The 13,821-nt window shown below is 44.9% G+C and overlaps 1 long non-coding RNA gene across 1 annotated transcript; it reads right to left on the bottom strand.

The window, feature by feature from the left end:
- Positions 1-3,836: 3,836 nt before the first annotated feature.
- Positions 3,837-11,193, bottom strand: LOC137432345 (uncharacterized). The gene is made up of 3 exons (XR_010985481.2): positions 10,904-11,193; positions 10,183-10,385; positions 3,837-5,379 (listed from the first exon to the last, which is right to left on the bottom strand). It is a non-coding gene; the product is annotated as an uncharacterized LOC137432345 (long non-coding RNA).
- Between the last annotated feature and the right edge of the window lie 2,628 nt (positions 11,194-13,821).

Genomic DNA, 13,821 nt, shown 5'->3' with positions numbered 1-13,821 from the left:
TGTCATGTGCCTTTTTGCAATATCCAGGTGTGTTGTCAAGTGCGTTTTTGCAATATCCAGGTGTGTTGTCATGTGCCTTTTTGCAATCTCCAGGTGTGTTGTCATGTGCCTTTTTGCAATATCCAGGTGTGTTGTCATGTGCCTTTTTGCAATATCCAGGTGTGTTGTCAAGTGCGTTTTTGCAATATCCAGGTGTGTTGTTAAGTGCGTTTTTGCAATATCGAGGTGTGTTGTCATGTGCCTTTTTGCAATGTCCAGGTGTGTTGTCATGTGCCTTTTTGCAATATCCAGGTGTGTTGTCAAGTGCGTTTTTGCAATATCCAGGTGTGTTGTCAAGTGCGTTTTTGCAATATCCAGGTATGTTGTCATGTGCCTTTTTGCAATCTCCAGGTATGTTGTCATGTGCCTTTTTGCAATATCCAGGTGTGTTGTCAAGTGCGTTTTTGCAATATCCAGGTGTGTTGTCAAGTGCGTTTTTGCAATATCCAGGTGTGTTGTCATGTGCCTTTTTGCAATGTCCAGGTGTGTTGTCATGTGCCTTTTTGCAATCTCCAGGTGTGTTGTCATATGCCTTTTTGCAATATCCATGTGTGTTGTCATGTGCCTTTTTGCAATCTCCAGGTGTGTTGTCATGTGCCTTTTTGCAATATCCAGGTGTGTTGTCATGTGCCTTTTTGCAATATCCAGGTGTGTTGTCAAGTGCGTTTTTGCAATATCCAGGTGTGTTGTCAAGTGCGTTTTTGCAATATCCAGGTGTGTTGTCATGTGCCTTTTTGCAATGTCCAGGTGTGTTGTCATGTGCCTTTTTGCAATCTCCAGGTGTGTTGTCATATGCCTTTTTGCAATATCCAGGTGTGTTGTCATGTGCCTTTTTGCAATCCCCAGGTGTGTTGTCATGTGCCTTTTTGCAATCTCCAGGTATGTTGTCATGTGTCTTTTTGCAATCTCCAGGTGTGTTGTCATGTGCCTTTTTGCAATATCCAGGTGTGTTGTCATGTGCCTTTTTGCAATATCCAGGTGTGTTGTCATGTGCCTTTTTGCAATCCCCAGGTGTGTTGTCATGTGCCTTTTTGCAATCTCCAGGTATGTTGTCATGTGCCTTTTTGCAATCCCCAGGTATGTTGTCATGTGTCTTTTTGCAATCTCCAGGTGTTGTCATGTGCCTTTTTGCAATATCCAGGTGTGTTGTCATGTGCCTTTTTGCAATATCCAGGTGTGTTGTCATGTGCCTTTTTGCAATATCCAGGTGTGTTGTCATGTGCCTTTTTGCAATCCCCAGGTGTGTTGTCATGTGCCTTTTTGCAATCTCCAGGTATGTTGTCATGTGCCTTTTTGCAATCTCCAGGTATGTTGTCATGTGCCTTTTTGCAATCCCCAGGTATGTTGTCATGTGCCTTTTTGCAATATCCAGGTGTGTTGTCATGTGCCTTTTTGCAATATCCAGGTGTGTTGTCATGTGCCTTTTTGCAATCCCCAGGTGTGTTGTCATGTGCCTTTTTGCAATCTCCAGGTATGTTGTCATGTGCCTTTTTGCAATCTCCAGGTGTGTTGTCATGTGCCTTTTTGCAATCCCCAGGTGTGTTGTCATGTGCCTTTTTGCAATCTCCAGGTGTTGTCATGTGCCTTTTTGCAATCCCCAGGTATGTTGTCATGTGCCTTTTTGCAATCTCCAGGTATGTTGTCATGTGCCTTTTTGCAATCCCCAGGTGTGTTGTCATGTGCCTTTTTGCAATCTCCAGGTATGTTGTCATGTGCCTTTTTGCAATCTCCAGGTGTGTTGTCATGTGCCTTTTTTCATGAGTAGATTCCATCTATCTGTCCACTCTCTCCCATAAAGCCCAGATTTGTGAAGTGCTGCGGAGACTGTTTTCTGTTTGCCTTCTGGCCGGTTCTCCAATCTCAGCCAAGGAACTCTGTAGTTGTGTCAGAATGCTCATTGTGGGTTCTTGTTCACCTTCCTGAACAAGGTATTTCAGTCTTGCCCGGTTGCTCTTACAGAGAAAGTATTCACACAAAGTTATGGACAGATTCGGACGAAACTTGGAGGATGAGTTGGGTAAATGACAAGACCAAGCCGATTAGATCTTATTTCAGTCTGAATCCAGATCCGACCTATCAGTGGATGCAAAACGAAATCTGTTCAACCTGGTGGAGGTATGCTCTCTACCGAGTGTCGTTCTAGTTTTCAATTTCTTTCCTCCGGTCTTGCTCCCTTTGCTCTCCAACCCTCCCCAGCTCCTCTAGCAAGCAGGTGTTGCCCCAACATCCTCTCCTGGTTAATCCTCCAACATGCAGGTTTAATGCATTCCTCCACTATTTTTTTTACCTCCACTATTTTTTTTCATGTTTGTGGAACTGTCTTCTGGAGACAGGTTGAATCTCACTCTCTCATCTGGGGGCTTCAAGTTGGCAGTGAGTGCTGCAGACTCTTGTAATACCCACCTCATGTCTGCCGTTGATATTTCCACCCCCGTGAACCTTACATCGCCTAACCTTCTTACTTGCAGGCCACTGCGTTTCATTTCCTCCTCCATCTCCTCTTTCCAATTCATTCATTCCCTTTCTTGTTTCGGGCACCTAATAGTAATACATACACCTCTACGCTTCTTCTTCTTTCTTACGCAGTACAAGGCTGCGAGTTGCATCAGTTGCTGGGGACGTGGCTGTACCCCTGATACAACGTCCTCTCTCGGTTAGGGCAGGAATTTGGTCATTGTGCCGGCGATAGCTCGCCTACCTTTCGCGAAGGACACCGTGGGAACTTCACGAACGCTGGCAGATGGGATGCCCAGTTTAACATAAATGGCACACACAATGGTGTCTCGCCTTACCTGTAAGACATTGTGTTGACAGTTTGTAGCTGGGCCGCCATTCAAGCCCATGCTGGACGGCCCAGATGAGTGTCCATACCTCTGGGCCATCCTGCAAGTCCACCACTACCCCACTAGTCAGTTTGTTGTTTTTATATCCTCCGTCACCTGATCCTTCAATTGGCTGACATTTTGTATCCATAAAAAAACATTATTGCATGTGTTTGATCTGTTGCATTAAAGTTTCAAGAGATTTAAATGGAGGTATTGCAATCATATTTGTCCTCCTTGCCAATTGCGAACCGATCTTTTTTAATGGAAAAATTGTTCACATGGATATTTGAGCAAAACCAGTTTTTCCGAAATTCCATATTTTTACCTCCGCCACTGAAGGTGGATGGAGGTTATGTTTTCACCCCTGTCTGTCTCTCTGTGAACAGGATATCTCAAAAAGTTGTGGATGGATTCGGACGAAACTTGGTGGAGAGGTTGGGTGTGTCACAAGGAAGAATTGATCGATTCAATTTTGGTGAAGATCCGAATCCGGATCAGATATTTTAAAAAGTGATTCGTTACCATGGAGAGAAAGGGCCAAAAACGATATATATCATAATATTTCAAAAAGTTGTAGATGGATTCGGCTGAAACTTGGTGGACAGGTTAGGTGTCGGACAACGACGAAATGATTACATTTTGGTGAAGATCTGAATCTGTATCCGGATACACATTTTTTTTTGAAAATTTAAAGTGATTTTTCACTATTGAGAGAGGGACAAAAATGATATAGAGCACGATGTTTCAAAAAGTTATGGACGAGTTACGACAAAACTTGGTGGATGAGTTGGTTTGGTGACAAGAACAAGGCAATTAACTTTTGGTTCAGGTCCGAATCCAGATCTGACGTATCATTGGGATACAAACCATAAACTACATAGGAACCATTGCTATCAGAGGAGGCCTGAAAGTGCAACCACCTGTTGAACCAACAGCAATAGAGCTGGACACAGACAGTTAAACAAAATCATGAAAATCAAAGTTAAACTTTTATCCACATCAAAAACTCATAGGGAGCTAAGGGAAACATTGTGGAAATGCCCTCGTGATGTAAAACAATTTCATGCTGCGACTACTCTCTGTTTGTCCACCATTTGTAAATAGAATGTTACCAATTAAAGCCACACCCTCTGAAGCAACTTTCATCAGCAACTGAAGCATTGTTCACTTTCGTTCTTCCTTTGGTGTCAATAGGTTAATCAATGTTTTCAGGTTGGGGGTGGGAGGGAAGGAGAGAGGGTTGAACCCCCACCCCCCCCACCCAAAATAAATAAATAGGTATTCGCTCTCTTCTCCGAGACTAAACACACAATTTTGATGAAACCTGGCCACAAGCTGCATATCTGATATGCATTGAACACATAAAAATCTGTGCTCATTGAGGGGGATTATGGGGTGAAGAGTGGGGGGGGGGGGGGGGGGGGGTGTTGAACACCCCCATCCCCCCTCCAAATAAGTATATGCTCTCTCCTCTAAAACTACACACACAATTTAAATTCAACTTGATCACAACCTTCATCGCCCATGGTGTAGCAAAGTTTTTGTTTACGGCATTAAAAATATCAGGGTCTGTGGGGGTTTGCGTGACTTGCTCTTGACCCAGGTGAGCTTCAGGACCTGTGGTCCTATTTTTTAAAATGGAATTCCACCATTTTGATATCGTTGAAAATGAGTCAATACATGGCCCTCTGCAATAAAAATGACCTTGCAGTTGCACGCCTACAAAAATGGTAAATCGGTCTTGTGTTGCCAGTTTTTGAAATAGTGGTGGGTTAAGCCTTAAGGGATGTAAGATATACCAGAAATATACGTAAGGAAGTAATATACCAGATATATTTTGTTAAATCAACTTACGAGCTTGTTTAGCAAATTATTATTTTCATAAACTATGAAACCTGTAGCTTTGGGATTACCTATTACACACCTTAAGGCTTAAACCCACAACTCATGAAATATCAAATTTGACAATTTCAGAGACTAGGCCATTTAGTCAAGCATATTTGACATACATAGCTGTTGAATGAGACAAACTCATCCTTGCGACAACAACAACAACACCAAAAATGAAAGGGAATAAATAATAAGAAACCGTGTTGTTCATGTAAGTTAATACTCAAGATAACAAAAAAAAATTATTGCATTTGAGAAAGATCAAATTGGCTAATGGCTCGTCATTCAGACGAGCTCGGCGCAGGCGCATGATGATTCCCCCATGATTGAACACACGTTCTCCTGGTGAGCTTGAGGTAGGCGTGGCTAAGACCCTCATAGCAACTGGAAACAACCTCAACAAGTTGTTCCTGTTGAGGCTCCAGAACCTGAGACATGCATTGGGATCGCCAGAATCAAAACTGTTACGCAGCTCCAAGTATCTGGTGAGCTGAGCAGTCGCCGAAGTCTTGCCATCTCCACGATGAGGCCTTCGCTTGTACCCTTCAACGTGTCTTTTCTTCTTCTTCAGTGCTTGTATCAACTGAAGAGGGCGTGATTTCATGTCGAGCAGAAATCACCAACTCTGTATTAAAGATTTGAAAGAAAAATAAGAATTACTCAATTAGTGCAATGAAATGAAATAGATTCCGAAATTCGAAATTAGGTGGCGTTTCCCTTTTTCATGAAAGCAAAAACGAACAATGCACGAGTGTAATTAAATTATTATATTAAATGAACCTGTGGCAATCTTTCCAAAATCGATGAAGTACATAAACAATCAAACATCGTCACTTTGTGTCTCTGAGGGCGGAGGGGTAAAAATACACTAAAGAATCATTTGTCTTTCTGATCGACCTATTCGTAGCCCACAGCCCACTTGGAGTTTGCAAAAAAGCACCTAAAGGACTCTCAGACTGAGACAAACAAGATTCTGTGGGCTTTCATGTGTCTTTCACTGAGGAGAGGCTTCTGTCTGGCCACTCTGCCATAAAGCCCAGATCGGTGGAGTGTTGCAGTGATGGTTGTCCTTCTGGAAGTTTCTCCCATCTCCACACAGGATCTCTGGAGCTCAGCCAGAGTGACCATCGGGTTCTTGGTCACCTCTCTTACCAAGGCCCTTCTCCCCCGATTGCTCAGTTTGGCCAGACGGCCAGCTCTAGGAAGAGTCCTGGTTGTTCCAAACTTCTTCCATTTAAGAATTATGGAGGCCACTGTGCTCTTGGGAACCTTGAATGCAGCAGACATATTTTTGTAGGCTTCCCCAGATCTGTGCCTCGACACAATCCTGTCTCTGAGCTCTGCAGGCAGTTCCTTCGACCTCATGGCTTGGTTTTTGCTCTGATATGCATTGTCAGCTGTGAGACCTTATATAGACAGGTGTGTGCCTTTCAAAATCATGTCCAATCAATTGAATTTACCACAGGTGGACTCCAATCAAGGTGTAGAAACATCTCAAAGATGATCAAGAGAAATGGAAGGCACCTGCACTAAATTTCAAGTGTCATAGCAAAGAGTCTGAATACTGTCGTGCGAATCCCTCAAGGTTAACACCAGGGACCGCGGAAGACCGAACGGCTTTAACTGAGGCGACGACCAAATACGGATTTGCTATCAACCGCGGGAGGAAGAAGTGAAGAGGAAGAGACGTGGAAGCGCTTACCTGGAGAGGGAACTAGCTCAAACGGACACCGGTTTAACAAGGAATGGAAAGTAATGCAAGGGTTTATTTTAACTAAAGGTCGGGACAGGGAAACGCGATGATAAATCCAATAATGATCATAAATCGGGATCCCACACACCTCACTTCAGAAACGAACAAAGGACTGAATTGATAAAAGAAATGTCTCGTCGTGTACTTGTGAAATGTGGTGCGTCTTATCTTTGTCTGTAGTCGTGTCCGCCGTCCAACGCCGCTCCAAGCTCCGGCGCGAAGAAACCTCAGCCTCCTCGCTCGCACGCTCCAACCGGCCTCGATGCGACTCGCTCCGCGGCACACCACGAGGTCCCTTGCTCCAGTACCAACTGCACTGGATCCCGCTCCAAGCACCACGACGAACCAACGTCACCCAGCACGAAGGTCCAGCACGCGAGAAGGAAGAGCCAATTAAGACCAGGGACAAGAAGAGCAAGAGCTTCAAGCACAGAGAGATCTCCAATATGAAGGGGTCCAGCGCGCAGAGTCCAAGAGCGAGAGAGTCGTGCAGCGCCAAGAGAGCAAATGTCGTCCAGCGCGTTCTTTTATCACCTTGCGTGTGACGTCAGCTCTGGCGCGCCCTCCAATCAGCGCCTCGTAGTTTCCCGCCGTCCACCGAACCTTCCCTCCAATGAACAACCTCCTTCTCAGTTGCGTCTTTGCGCCTCCCGGCTGATTAGTTCAAGGCTCGTGCCTTCCGCGCCAACCAATCACACGTTCCCTGTGGCGTGGTTACAGCTCGTCTCACGCGATGTTGCCAGGCCAGCTGGTGGTGCGGCTGGCGGCGGCCATCCGGCGGTACCCCGATCTGGCTTCCTGCCGGTCTTCTTCCAAGGTCATTGTAAGGGAAGGGAACTCATTAATGTGTGCACTAAAGACCTATTTGAGTGTTTATATGTGTGCGTTGCCATAATGGACAAAGGAATGATTACCAGGTCTGACACACAGGGGTGTTATCTTATTCCCTACAACTATTTAACACCCGAACATCCTTGTATGTTCACAGGTATGCACTTCCCCGACAAACCGCCTAAAACACAGAACGTATTACAGGGTAGATTCCCTATCGCGACAGTCGAAGCATGTTACCTATACAGATCTACCTGGCTCTAGATATTCCTTTACCCCCCGACATAACAATACTTATGTAAATGTGATATTTCAGTTTTTTCTTTTTAATAAATTTGCAAAACTTTCGAAAATCCTGTTTTCTCTATGTCATGATAGGGTATTGAGTGTCGATTGACGAGGGAAAAAAATGAATTTAAACGATTTCAGCAAAAGGCTGCAACATAAATGTGAAAAAGGTGAAGGGGTCTGAATACTTTCTGAATGCACTGTATATGTATATATATATATATATTGTTGTGGATTTGTAATTGTGTGTAAAGATCACCCTCCTGCCTCCATTCTGTGTATAAAGGTCAAAGGTCGTTCCCGTAGTTATTTCATAAACATCCACGTAGCCAATCATAGATTTCCTCCTTGTTGGTAGTTATTTCCTTATTCTGTGTATTAGGTTAAGGCTATGTCGTCCATTAACTAATACTGCATTGCACCGAAGTGGAATAAGGTAGTATCCCCTTTCAATTTCCCCAGAACCTCCATTGGATTCCCCTTTTGTCAGCTGCATTACCAAATTCCTCTGCGCGGTTTGCTGCATTCCGCTGTTTCTTTGGGCTTGTGGTTTTCGCCGCAGCTGCTTGGCGGTTTTCACCGCGACTCCATTAGCCACGAGGTCATCTCGGAGCAGAAGGTGGGAGGAGTCGGCCCAGCGCCGGGGACAAGGCGTGGCTTAGCCAACGCCTCCTCTAAGGGTGGGGTCGGTGAGCCCTCGCGACCAATCAGGGCCGAGGCGAGCTCACCGATGGGCGTGTCCTAGCGGCCGGCGGCTTGATCGCCGGGGGCGATATAAAAACGCGTGCGCATGCGTCAGGAAGAGGAGTTGGTTGTTGGTGGCTGAAAGAAGAGATACGGAAAGCCTTTTGACAAGTTGAGTTGCGTCAGAGAAACGGAAGGAAGTTGCTCGAGTTGCCGCGACAAAGCGAGTTGGCGTGCAAAAGAGAGTGGGAGAAGTGAAGAGAGACAGCAAGCCTTTTGAGAGTTGAGTTGAGGAGGAGCACAAAGGGTCGAACGAGAGTGGCGTTGGAGACACCAAGGTTTTCCCGCCAAGAATGCGAGTCGACTCCTGGAGCCGGACCTCGACGCGTACAGTGGCCAGGGCCTTCCCATTCCTCCTTCCAGCCAATCCACTCTGCAATTCCCCGTGTGAGTCTGTGTTTGTTCTGTCCCTGGGTTAATTAAGACTGTAATAGATAAGCTAGAATTTTCACTGTGTCTGCTTCTTCTTCTGTTTTTATTTTATTATCTTTTCCTACTCCTTGGTTGCTTTCAATTGTGTATATAGTAAATAAATAATATTTGTATTTCTTACCCTTTGCCTTTCTTTCCTCTACATCCGTCGTTGTTGTCTTTTCCCCTCATTGAAAACCTGTGGTGCGATTTTGGCCAACGCTAGGAATCGGGTTAGTCCTGGTAACGGTTCGTGACGCGGTTGCTAAAACCGCTCGGCAATTAACATCTGTCCGCGGTATTAACGGGGCTGTGCCACCGGCCTTTCCGGAGGTCACTGTACAGCCACAGGGACCACGTCGGTCAGTCATAAGCGAGGGGATTAATCCCCCCTTTGTAAGTGGGGAAGGCCGACGTTGGACTCCGCAACAATATATATATATATATATATGTGTATATATATATATATACACACACACACACACACACACACACACACACACACACGCCAAGCATGCAGAGCGCACATCTAAGGTACTATAGGTATGCGTACTAGATAATCTCATCACGTTACTTCAGTCACTGCTCGTACAATATTTACGTACGCAAATCAATGGTATCAAATGGTATCAATGAAATGCCGTGAAAAATGTCGATTTTTTTTTTTTAACTTTCAGGGAAATAAATCGAAACACGTATCGTCCTAGCCAACAGGAATTTGACGTGGACCTTTACCAGGTGCATGCGCAAATAAGCCATGATAGCGCACGTAATAAAACAAAAATCCCATTTTAATTCTACGTTGACGTTTTCTCATTTCACGATGGATTTACCAACGTTTGTCGGGCTTGCTTTCTTGCTGGTGTCCACAAAATGATTTGGATAAGCCTGAGTATCGGCAAAGAAGTCCCCCTAATTTGAGCGTCAACATTCTTGGTCTTCAGATTTGAACAGCTATTTGATGTCGGCAAGTCAAATGTTTACAAGTCAAGTCCCAAGTCAAACTTCTGCAAGTCAAGTCATGTTTCAAGTCAAAAAAAATGTGACTCGAGTCCAAGTCACTGACTCAAGTCAACCACTCTGGCACCCAATCTGGACTAAAGGAGAATGAGCAAATGATGGTTCCTTGAGGAATACGTACAACATGGCAGTGGCTTGGAGTGGGGAGAGATGGGAGAGTAATTCAGCTCAGAAAACACAAGGGTGATGGGTGTGAGAACACTATGGATGTGAGAGGAGAAGAAGAATAAGAAGAAGACCACTCATTTTACATCTGCAGATGCATAGAGCTGCCGAAACAGTTTCCTCAGCTATTGGACACAATCCTGGACGGGTCGCCACTCCGATGCAGGATACTCGAATGGCTCATTCCCCCAGTCATCTGATACTCGTTTTGCTGACCTTGGATGGATGATGAGCCGAGTCAACCAACCCACTTGGTGTTAATTCAACAGCATGACATGGGCTTGAAGTCAGGACTCCAGGCTTACGGGTGTGAGAGGAGGCACGATACAAATTCTGGAAGAATGCCATTTCATTCTCTTTGCTTTTCACCATAACAGGAAACACCCCAAAAGACCATATGATGCATCACAGGGTCTGCACTGTAACACACATGCAAACAGAATAGTTCAAATCAAGTTAATTGGTACAGTATTCCAATCATTCCACTTTTCCCGAAGATGCAGCAACCTACTAAAGGGCTGTATATTTATTAAATACGCAGACATGTTGGAATTTTGACCCAACCTTACACCAGCCACTCAATATGCACTCCCTGGCCACGAAGGCACCAACTACCGTCGGCGCGTACGTAATAAATAGATGATCTCACGGACACAATGAGAACATGGTTGCTCATTTCAACAGAACTACAGCATGAAAGAGGATGCGACGCTATTTGGGTTATTAGAGCTCAGAGAGAAGATTAATCGTCATTCGCTGGTCAACCACGTGGACCATAACCATAAATGCTTGGCCAAAGTGCTACCAGATCTCGACTAAATCGTCATCATTGCTCCATCTCAAACTCACCGCCACCCACACACGTACAAACGACCATCAGGGATGAACACGGCACAGCCGAGTCGGGTGGAATAAGCAGAAGGACTTTCCAACTCACCAGTTGCGGGAAGGTCAGAAACTTCCCAGGCTGTTACACATGAACACAGTGCGCCGCCATCTTGAGACCCCCATTTGAGGCGACTGCACTCATTGGTCGACCCGAGCGTCGCGCATGCGTACGAAAATCCATCGCTCCAAGCCCGAAAGGAAAATTTAACAAGGTACGAAGAATTATTATTATTATTTGTTAAGTATCAATCATTCACAAGCGGTCTACAGGCAAAGTGCTTGTGATCGGCTTTTACACACGAACGCGATCACTTCCCTTCCGCGTCCGCCATTTTGAGTGCGGTAAAAACGATCGACGGAAGGGAAAGTTAAAGCCTGCGATGTTATTTTCGTGCGCTTTTTCATTTCGCATCACGATCAGTATGTTGTATGATTATATCGACGAGTTGAGAGTGCAGGAGGAACCGAACATATATTTGAACGTAAACCAGAATGTTATGGGTGGACACAACTGGGTAACTTCCGGTTAGCAACGGCTGCCGCCATTTTACCGCGGTGAAAAATACTTCCTTGGCAACGATTTGAACGGAAATTTGAACCAATGGACCCGGCTGACCCTGGAATGCATTAAGGTTAAGAACGAAAATAAACAGACTTATGCTCAAAATAACGAAAACAGGTTTTAAAAAATACAAAATGAAAATTGATGATTTTATGCAGCCTTGACTTTTGGGCTTCAGATCTAAAAAAAAAAAATCAGCTTCTAGCTTTTCATTGGCGAAACAATCCTGTGTCCCAATATGCAAATTACTAAAGGTGGGCGCGATTCGGAAAATTTTAAGTCCGCTTACCGCTTATCCGCTCCGCCAGCCCGTGTAGTCCGATTCGCTTATCCGCTTCAGCGGCCGAAAATCTTAGTCCGCTTACCGCTTATCCGCTTATCCGCTTCGATTCGATTTTTTAAAAGCGCTTCGACGTTTTTAAAGCGATTTTTGACGTTTCTAAAGGGAATTTAATGCTTTTTAAGCCTAAATAGCCATTTCTAACTACTACAAAGACAAACAAAGCTTTTAAGATCAAAAATATACATTTTTATTTAAATAAACTTTATTCAAAATTTATTGAAATAAAGTTTTCCACTCGACTCTACTCTACTCTACAGTTAATTTAAATATAATTTTAATATATGCAAGTTACATTAAAGAAAAATCAATTTGCCCGTCCTTTCTTTGACAAGAGAGTCTACTAGTCAACAGACTAGCAGTCTGTTGACTAGTCCTCGTCTTCCTCCTCCACCTCGTGGGCCTTCTTGAGGATTTGGAGGTTGCCCTTCATGAAGACGAGGGCCTCGAAGTTCGGTGCAGCCAGGGCCGACCTCTTAGGCCTGAGGATGTCCGACCCGTAGCTGAACACGCGCTCGACCGAGGCAGAGCTCGGGAGCGGCGTGTTATCTATCTATAATTCCAGTAATCTCTGTGTGTCTGTGTGTCTGTGTGTCTGTGTGTTTGTCTGTGACCGCTGTTTCTCGACAACCACGGGTCCGATATACTTTAAACTTGCCAGGTATATTGCTGGGGACCCGAGGATGTGCCTTTTCAAGGTTTTAAATTAATCGGACAAGTACTTACCGAGCTATGTCCAAAAAACGCTTCAACCAATCAGAGAGCAGCGAGCTATCACGTGTGCCGAACGTGGCGATCAGACTCTACCTCGGACGGCACATTTGAGAGCGTATTCATTTATTTCACGTTGGAAAACTATGTTGCCGTTAAACTATGTTTTAAAACGAATTCAAACTGCGATTAAATTAAAACGATTCATCGTAACTGCGACGATTTGCGAACTTCCGGTCCGGCAGCCAATCACAGAACGCTTTGTTGCGTAGGCGTGGCCGATGTGAGAACGAGCGGAGCTGAGCGCGTTACGAGCTGACCGCCATTACGTTACGGTTCGTAATTCGATTTCTTCCGGAGAAAATAATAATTTCTCGATTTCATATGCGCATTATTTCTCCCAATTCAGTCAGAGCGAAGGGCGGAAGCGAAGAGCGTTGTTTTTTTTGTTTACGGGCGTACGGGCGGGGTAGAGCGTACGGGTAGCGTTTTTTTTTTTTTTGGCAAGGAACGGGCACCCACGTACGGGCAATGCCCTAGTCTATCTATAATTCCAGTAATCTCTGTGTGTGTGTCTGTGTGTGTGTGTGTTTGTCTGTGACCGCTGTTTCTCGACAACCACGGGTCCAATCTAATTGAAACTTGCCAGATATATTGCTGGGGACCTGAGGATGTGCCTTTTCAAGGTTTCATATTAATCGGAGAAGTAGTTACCGAGCTATGTCCAAAAAACGATTCAACCAATCAGAGAGCAGCGAGCTATCACGTGTGCCGAACGTGGCGAACAGACTCTGCCTCGGACGGCACATTTGAGAGCGTATTCATTTATTTCACGTTGGCAAACTATGTTGGCGCTATGTTGGCGTTAAACTATTGTTATGAATTTGGTAATGCAACATCTAGAGCTAGGTAGATCTGAATAGGTAGGTATTCGGCTGTCGTGACAGGGACTCTACATGTAATAAGTTATTGATGTTCAGGCGGTTGTCGGGGTAAGATGTATGAGTGTGGATCTACCTGGAGATTCGAGTGTTAAATAGTGAGGGATTAAAGGTAACGCCCCTGTGAGTATCACCTAGTAATCAAACCTTTGTCCTTTATGGCACTGCAAACCACATAAACATTAGTTAGGTCCTTAGCGCAACATTAAATAATCCCCTTTCCCTGACAAGGACTTCGTATTAAATTGACAGGAAACCAGGTCAAAAACACCACCACAATTGGCCGCCACCGTGTACACCTCCAAAGGCCTAAAAACCTGGCCGGCACGTGTTATGCCAGGACCGCAGGGTCGCGTAACGGGGGAGATGTCAGGAGTCGCGGGAGGCTTTGATTGGCTGAGGAGTGCGCAATG

The sequence above is a fragment of the Myxine glutinosa genome, chromosome 8 (assembly GCF_964187855.1).
Source record: "Myxine glutinosa chromosome 8, kmMyxGlut1.1, whole genome shotgun sequence".
Taxonomy (NCBI): domain Eukaryota; kingdom Metazoa; phylum Chordata; class Myxini; order Myxiniformes; family Myxinidae; genus Myxine; species Myxine glutinosa.
This window is presented reverse-complemented; position numbering and strand designations above follow the sequence as displayed.